General features: G+C 42.5%; 1 protein-coding gene across 2 annotated transcripts in view; it reads right to left on the reverse strand.

Annotated features, from left to right (window-relative positions):
* Positions 1 to 976, reverse strand: part of USP53 (ubiquitin specific peptidase 53) — a 29,371-nt gene extending 28,395 nt beyond the window's left edge. Inside the window, exon 1 of one of the 2 annotated variants that reach the window (XM_054283781.1) lies at positions 933 to 976. The gene's annotated coding sequence lies outside the window, so the exon portion shown is untranslated. Of the gene's footprint in view, positions 1 to 403; positions 562 to 932 lie in introns of those variants that run through there. The other variant, XM_054283782.1, reaches the window with a different exon arrangement.
* Positions 977 to 8,637: the final 7,661 nt, after the last annotated feature.

An 8,637-nucleotide genomic window follows, 5' to 3' on the forward strand; every position in this document is an offset into this window, starting at 1 on the left:
AAAACACCCTTTCATTCTATAAGAGCAGGTAATCATAAAATGAGTCAAGTGATTTTCCATTGCCTTGGGGTGGAAGGGCATCATGAATCAGGCACAATGGTGTTTGCACGATTAAGTTGTTGTTCTTAAAATAATCCTAGTAGCTTCAAAGTTAAAAAAGCTTAAGTGTTTCAGTGTTTGGTGATTTTGGTAGGGGGTTGCATGAGCAAAATAAAGCACTAAGTAGAGATATGTAAAACTCACGCTTATTCTGGGAAGGGAAAAATGTAGGTTGAAAGAACAAGTCATGGTTCCTCTGAAAAACTGATTTAAAAACATTTGCATCGAAAATCAAAGTAAAGGATATAGGTAAACTTAGACCTGATGCTAAGCATATGATTTGCATATATTCCCATACACCTACCCACATGCCTCCGAAACTCCATCTGCACGAGAACACACAGCAAACAACTCCGCCACCGAAACGCCGCAAAGCGATGAAATTTCCAAGAGCCCCAGCACTACCTGTACCGGCATTTCCTGTTCCAGGCAGACAGCCTCTGGAAGCGCTCCTGGAGGGAGAGCTCGCTCGCTGGCTCCGGGCATGTGCCGCCCGCGTTGAACATTAACCGCGCTCCGCCGCTCGGCTCGGGGGTCCCGCTCCGCCCCGCGGCCCCGGCTCCGCTTACACAACGGCGGGGGCAGCGCCGCCCGCGGCCCCGGAGCTGCCGCTGACCCGCACCCACGCAGCCCCGGCAGGGATTTAACCCTGGCCGGGAGGAGGAGGTTGTCCCGCGCCCCGGCACTCCGCCCGCACATCGGCAGTGCCACCGCCTCCCCCGCCGGGAGCGCGGCCACAACCGTGCCCGCTCCCCGACGCAAGCCGACCCCTGCCCGCCGCGATTTACCCCCTGTCCCGCGCCCGCCTCAGTCCCCGCGCACCCCCGGCTCACCGGCGGCTCCTCACGCAGCTCCTCTCCCGCCCCCTCCCGGCGGCGACTCCGGGCGCGGCCCCGCCCTCGCGGCAACTTTTACTTCCCCCGCTTCCCGCTCCTCCTTCGCGCTCCCCTCCCCAGCCTGGCGCCGCCGCGCCTGCGCACTGTGGCGGCAGCCGGGACGCGCTCCCGGAGCGTTGTCCCGGATATTCCCGAGCCGGGGCAGGGAGGGAGCGGCGATTGGAGCCCTTGGCCGCGCCCTCCCCCGGTGCGCCTGCGCGGTGCGCGCGCGGGAAGGTGCGCGAGGCCGGGGGGCGCCTGAGGCGATGGGGCGGGAGCGGGGCTGGGATCCCGGATCCTCGCGTCCTGCCGAAGGTGCGGGGTGGATACGACGCCAGGTTAGGGGCTGTCACAACCCCGCTGCTCCGTCCCCGCCTGGTCTCGGTTCGAGGGCACAGGCGCCCTCGGTTGACAGGGCACAGCGGTTGCCCCTCCGGAGCCCCTCAGGTGCCCCTCAGGTGCTCGAGTTTGGAGTCAACAACCCGTTCAAGTGAGCGCGGCGGCGCTTGTTTTTTCCAGCAATTGTTTTCCAGTTCTCATTCCAGGATATTTGGCCGTGCACGTTGGCTTTCCTTGAGATGCCCGTGGAATAGCACTGGCACGGAGTGGCTGGCGAGCCAAAGCCCACACAAGCGTACGTCCCCCTCACAGTTGCGTTTGGCTTCCATGCGGCCTACAAAGGTCCTATGTGATTATTAATTTATCTATCACCTGCCCCAGAGTCATAGCTCCAAAGCTGTGTTCCCTCTGATTTTTATCTAATCTATTATGTTGGCCAGGGAGTGGTGTTTCCTTTTGTTATTTGAGATAGGAATTCCGTATCCACAAATGCTCGTATTTCTAGTTGCTCAAGTACCTTTTATATTCCACTATTATGATTTTTTTCCCCCCGGATAAACATGTAGATTTCACTAACACAGTTCATTTCTAGGTTAGCGGTGGTATTTTAGGTGCTAGCACACCCAACATCAGTCCTTGGCACATGCTGATGGATACAACTTGTATTTTTTGTCTTCCAATTGCCTTTCTGGTTGTCTTCTAGGAATGAAAAAGTGCTTCTGTGCCTGAGAGCATGTTCAGTTTGTCACCAGCATCTTCTGCAATAGTAAATAAAATAATTTCCCTATAGAGTTCCCTTTCTGCGTCTGCTTCAGGTCATCCAGATTGCAAAATGACTCTGTGGAATACGAGGCACTGCATCAAATTAGCTCTCTGCCTTAAATACAACATTTTGTTGTTCTTGTATCCCCTTTTATTTTAATAGATAGATTTTCCTCAGATTACTTTTTGCTACTGTTTCTTCCATTATACTGCCAGTGTAAAAGCCCCACTAGCAAAGCCATTTTAAAAAGCAGGTTCACTCTCCAGCAGCTTTTTGATTTGGTGATTCTTTGGTAAGATTTTCATTAAGTTTTCCAGACTTTTGTCTTTACATATATATAGAGATAGCTAGATAGATAGATCAACAGATAGATAGCCACATTTTTCAGTGATTTGTAAAGTCATGTTCACAAACTGGAATTACTGCAGGATTTGTATAAAATGTTTTTTCTTGAGGCATTAAGATGTTTTCACTGGATTCCTTTTAGTTTTTGACAGACACAATTTTTTTTGTCTCTTGTTTTCTTAAAATTTCTTGGAATCTGTGATTTTTTTAAGGGAATTGAATATCTGATCCATTGTTCTAAGATTTATACGGTATCCTGGCTCTACTTTTTTGCATAGTTCTTTCTTAACTGTTTGTTGAGAGATACTCACTGGAAATTTAAGGGTAAAAACCTGTGGAAAGTCAGTGTGTTAACATGGCAATTAAAAACCTAATTTTGTGTTTGTGCATCTTGTTATTGTACACTTATAAAAAGCATTCTGCTTATTGTTTTGGGTGGTGTCAGTTCAGTCCTTGATCCCTGCACTGCTTCTCTGCAAAGCCAGTCAAGCAAAGGCATCTGTGTGTCCCAAAGTGGGATTATGACCTCATTTTGATATTTTTGCTTTCCCTGAACTCTGCTTTTCATGTTTGCCTCTGCCCTTTCTTCAGCACGGATTTGTTTTTGCCACTAATCTTTAGAAGTCCCTTAGGATTTATATTGGTTTCTTCTGTTCCTTTTTTTTTTTTTTCCCTCTCAGAGTAAGTGTGGTCTGTGAGCTTTAATTATAATATATTTTAAGATTCTCTAGCACTGAATGTTAAGAGAGCAGTTCAGGCAGAGGGTGACACAGGTGCAGCACAGGAAGCCCTAAATGAGGTGGCAGACGAATTTTAAAATTAGAATGAATGGCACAAAACAATGCTACCAGGGCAAATGATTTCCTGCTGCCTTCTGTGGCAGTGCAGGATACGTGCTGGGCATGATGCAGAAGAATGTTTCTGTGGGTTTATGAGTACTCTTTGGTATTATTAGTGGATAGATTGTTGCACTGGAGAGTTGATGGAGAGCTGGAGAGGTGCTACGTTTGATGGAGAGGGGTGGAAGCAGGAGCACTCAGGCTGTGACACAAAACACCAAGCTGGGAGGGAAAGGAGGGGAAACTTTTCCAGATCCTTGAGCACATCCAGGGCACTAGGGTTTGCACATGTCCATCCAGGGTAAAGCACATTTGTGGACAGCTACATGCCAAAAGAAAAGTCTTAACATAGTTAGGAGACATCCAAATGTTCAAAGGTAATTGCATTAAATATTTTTCCTCAATGTTGCAAGAGTCACACACCATTTTCATCACTGACTGAGCTACAGATCTGTGTTTTACAGATGCACACAAGGGTTTATTTTGGTGTTACCATTTTCCTGCCTGGGGTCCTCTTTAATCCTGTTGCCAGTGGCTTTTCTGTAAATATATTCTGACTTCTTCCTCTGAAATAATTATATTTTGTCTTTTTTTATGTGCATTTTTATGAACATTTTCATACCTGTAGCTGTACTGAAACACCTGTTCTCTAATTTCTTTCATATTTCTTACTAATGCTTGGAATATGTTTACAACAACCTTTTCAATCAACTGCTATCCCCTCCATGTTCAAATGTTTCATAAAAAATTATGCCTGCTCTGATTCTTCTTGGAAGAGTAGAATACTAAGCTGCATCTTTCTATGGAAGTGTTTTCACTGCAGTGAATTCAGCACTGCACAAACCTGCCTGTTATGGTGCAGTGTGTTTTACTGGCCTATCATGAACAATTTTTATGCGATTAAGTTCCATTTAGCACTGACTTTGAGACACTTATGGGATAATGCCATTTTAATTGAAAACATGTTTCACTCCAGTGCATGGGAACTGCTGCCGTGCTGTTGTGAAGTAATTACTGAGCTCTGAAGAGAGTGTTTGAGGCTGTGCTGCCCTTTTATGGAGAAAAAGGATAAATAGAATCATTCTTCTAGAAGAAAATGTAGTTTGAAAGATACCAGGGGCACTAGGCCCTATTCTGCACAGTCTGTAGCAGGATAAAGTTTCATTAAGGAAGGTAAGGGTTACTTCAGAATATGTGCACATTCTCTAAGCCTTTGGGGTGTTGTCAGATCCTATGTTTAAACAGTTCTGCCTGAAGAGGAGGAAAAAGTCTTTCCAATTCCAAGATGTTCTTGCTGTTTGCTTGTCTTCAGGAGCAGTGCTTTTCCATTGAGTGATTGGCTCAGTGCTCTGCATAATTCTGCAGGAGTTAAGGAAAACACCCTGGTAGGATGGAGTGCCATAAAGGTGGAGAAGAACCAGAGAAAAGGTAAATAGTATTTTTATTATTTGTGCCATCAAATAGCAGTCATATGCATTTGCTATGGCTTCTGAGAGGAAGCCCTTTAGCCCAAGTTCTCTAGGCTGTATGCTCAGCTGTATTGCCACAAAATGATCCAAAACAAGAGCAGAACACATGAGAAATATATCTTCAGCTTGCAGTAAGCTACATGAGGATGTGTTTTCTTATGGGGAACTTCACCTAACTCCATTCCAGTGCTCAAATCTTCCCTGCCATGAACACCTTATTCCCACAACCTTTCTTTTGAACACACTCCAGCAGTGTTTTCCTCATATAGTCTGTAGCAGGCAGTCACATGAAGCTTACTCATCCAATTGATCTCATTCCCACATCCTGCATAGAGCCTAAAATTTATACATGTAAATTGAGGCCATTACAAGGCATGAATGAAAGGAGGAGAAAATGGATCCTGTCTGAAAAAAAAAAAAACCACCAAAAAACACATCACTGGCTTTTTTCATCTTGAAAGCTCCAAGTGAGGCTTCAGAAGCAATGAGAGTGTTAAGTGGTGGTTTATTTTAGCTAGGTTAAAAACACTGCCCAGCATTTCTGGTCAAGTTTGATCTTTTTTCTCCTCCTTCTCTCACTTAGCTGTGGACACTTTCATAGAGCACAGCCACCTTTTTTTAACTGATCTTCCTGTAGGTGCAGAAATAAACACAAGATATTTTCCTCTTATTCATTGTACACTGGCCTGACTATACAATTTTTCCTGGTAGCTTTTAAGGGCTACAATGTTCAGTGGGGTGGCAAAAGCAATTTCATTGAAGTCATCTAGGATTTCACCCTTAGAAAAAGAAACATTGGTTTGCATTCTTCTCCAGACTTTTTGATGATAATGGGCCTGGAACAAGGTCTCTGTGTTCTTGATTTTTTTCATTCTTTAGGAACAAGGAAAAGGGTGGGGGTTGCATAAGTCTTGCGACTGAATATTTTTCCTCTTGGATAATCCAGTTTCCAGTCCAATAATCTACTTCTGTGGAACAACAATGTAATAGAATAGTCTAAAATAGGAAAGGATTTCAGTTTTTAAAGTTAGTTGCTGAAACAGTCAAAGTATAAGAAAATTCTGTTTTTCATGCTGTACATATCTGACAGCTGTTAAAAAATTGTGTCCTCATCTGGATGCTCCTGAAAAAATAAAGTTTTCCTGATGATCTTTGTTTGTGTTGCATCAGTCTTCAACAATCCTTGCAAGTTTCCAGGTCTCATCTATTGCTTCCTCCTAGCATGTAAACCAATAAGAATGGAAGTCTGCGACAGAAAAAGAAAAGAAAGAGCTCTGATCCATACAGAAAACTCCTGGGGTTGAATGAAACATTCAGGGTGAAATCCAACATGAAGTAAAATGAAAACAAAAGAGAAGAATTTAGTGAGTATAAAATCAGAAGTAACATAGTGGCTGACATTACATAATATATTTTCTGTCTCATTAAAAAAATACATTGAATACTTCAGATAATAGAATGCAAAAAGTATTTTGTATTTTGTCCTGGGTGAGAAACTGAGCATTATTTGATTTGAAATACATGAGTTGAGTCCCTTCCTCATGCACCTCAGTCTGTACCCAAGTAAAATGTAACAGGTTTAAAACATAGTATTGAAAGATGATGGTGACTTCTTAGAGAAAAAATGTGGAAGTAAATAGGATAAAACTTTTTTTTTTTGCCATAGACAGATCATGCCAGACTTGCCTGCTTTCTTTCTGTGATGCAGTAACTGCTTTTCTAAACAAACTTATTACACTGAAGAAAAGGGGAATTCTTAAGGTAAGTGTCAGATGGGCAAAGAAATAGCCCAGAGGAAAAGGTGGCAATATGTTACACTTAATGACAGGGGGAGGTTGTTGGAACTCTGTCTGAAAATTGATATTGAAGCTGATATTGTTTAATTGTTTCATTTGTGATCCTGGCACAAAAAGTGTAACTTGCTAATGAGCTCTGTTGACATGCCAGAGTTGAGAAGCAGTCCCTGTGGTGTGGTGTCACACTGAACTAATTGGATGAGCTCGAGCAGTAGAGAAATAAATGGGATACAATATAAAGTACAGGGTGGCGTGTTAGAGCCTAATGGGAAAGGCTCCCTGATAAAAGCTCAGAGTTTGTTGGATGGAAGATGAGAGGATTTTAAAGAAGTGGGTGTGCAAGCCAAAGACAGAGTGGCTGTGAGTCACTGATTGGATGCTACTGTGGAAAATGTGAATCCAGTCACAAATAATTTCATCTCTGTAATTCTTGTACAGATAAGACACTGTTAATGCCGTGTGTTGTACATGGGGTCGGTGAGACCTTAAAACAGAACAGATCTGGAAATCTACATGCAAAAAATGGAACTTAAAAAACAGTTGTAAAAACATGTTTTAAATCCCTACTAAATGAAAAGAGTGGACAAGAGACTAAAAGGACTTGAATGTTTTAGTTATTGAGGTGCCTGAACATTGCTAAAAGAAAATGTCTTGTGCAAAGAACACATTCTAGAATAGCACTGTCTTCATCTCACAGAACTCTAGAGCTACAGGTTGCTTTACTGCTTCCCACTGATGCTTTCCATTTCCACATTTTCCTTTCTTTCTGCTTATTTTATAAGCCACATCTGAACAAATGATAAAGTGACATCACTAAATATAAGGAGACTTTTCATTTTGAGCTGTGTGTAGTATTGCTTCCTTTTCAGCATCGAGACATTAAAGAAATGGATTTGCATCACTGCAAAACCCAGACAGGAAATAGACACTTCCATTTTAGTTCAGCTTGCTCTTTTCCTTCCTTTTTGTACAGCATGTTCTTGTTTTTACCTTTGCCAGCAAATAGTCCAAATGTTCTCATTAAGGACTTGAGGAATGACATAGTGCTGGAATTCGCTGCCGGAATTAGGCCTGACTTGGCTCCTTGACGTACAGTAGGCCAGCCTAGGAAGAGCCTGTCATGCCTCAAATGTTTGTTTATAATCATTTGTAGTTATCTTGCATAGTCATCTTTCAGTAATCTGGAGGGTAATGACCACAGTAAGTACTGTTTCAAGTTACTATTTGCCTAGATTAACTTGGCTCTGCAGAGAATCTTCTCAAAGGAAAAGGAAGTGCAATGATACACTCTGGATTTCTGCATGGCTGCCAGCCTTCCCCCTATGGGGACTGGGTATGGTCAGCCTCCTGGCACCCAGGGTCTCCTTAAGATTTGAAATTTTTAACTTTTTTGTTTTGGAAGATGACTGTCCGTATGTCCTTCAGAGCTCTAGAGAAATCCAGTTCTAAGTTATACCTTCCATGCAAAGCAGCCTGAGGGCTTTCCTGTGCTAATGAGTACAGCCAGCTCTGAACTGGCAAAGTTCAAGCTGTTCTTTGTACAAACACCATCGAATATTTTAATCTCCATTTGCTTTTGAAAGAATAGTTGGCTCAAAATACCAGGGCTTATTTTCACTCTTACAGTGATTTATAAATCCTCTGCCTTTTGCAAATGTTATTTAACTTTGTCTCGCAGTGTCTTTGTGCAGTAGGGAAGTATTGCAAACTCTGGGCCAGGTATTTTGGATGAATAGTCTGTTCTCAATTTCCATCTGAAAACAAAAGGGTTGTGAATTCATCCTGAATTTAGTTTAAAGTTTTTCCAAAAATAACAGTAAGAGAAGTTATTTGGACTTTTTAATAGCTAAACTTACATCTTTATTTTAAAAACATCAAATACTGATTTGTTGATACTTTTATTAGTTAGAGCCAGCCCATTGTAGAATGAAATCCAGTATTTCAAGTAAAATGAAAGTAGAATGTTGTTCTGCTTGTAATGTTTCTTGCATTCATTTTACACCCTAGCCGGGAATATTATGTATGTACTCATGCAAGGCTATTTTTTACTTTCTTTATTTTTACTATGAAATTCATTCTTCAACATGAGAAAAAAACAGAATGCAAAAAAAA

The sequence above is a fragment of the Melozone crissalis genome, unplaced genomic scaffold, assembly GCF_028551555.1.
Source record: "Melozone crissalis strain CALT ecotype California unplaced genomic scaffold, PUWL_Pcris_2 ptg000039l_1, whole genome shotgun sequence".
NCBI lineage: Eukaryota > Metazoa > Chordata > Aves > Passeriformes > Passerellidae > Melozone > Melozone crissalis.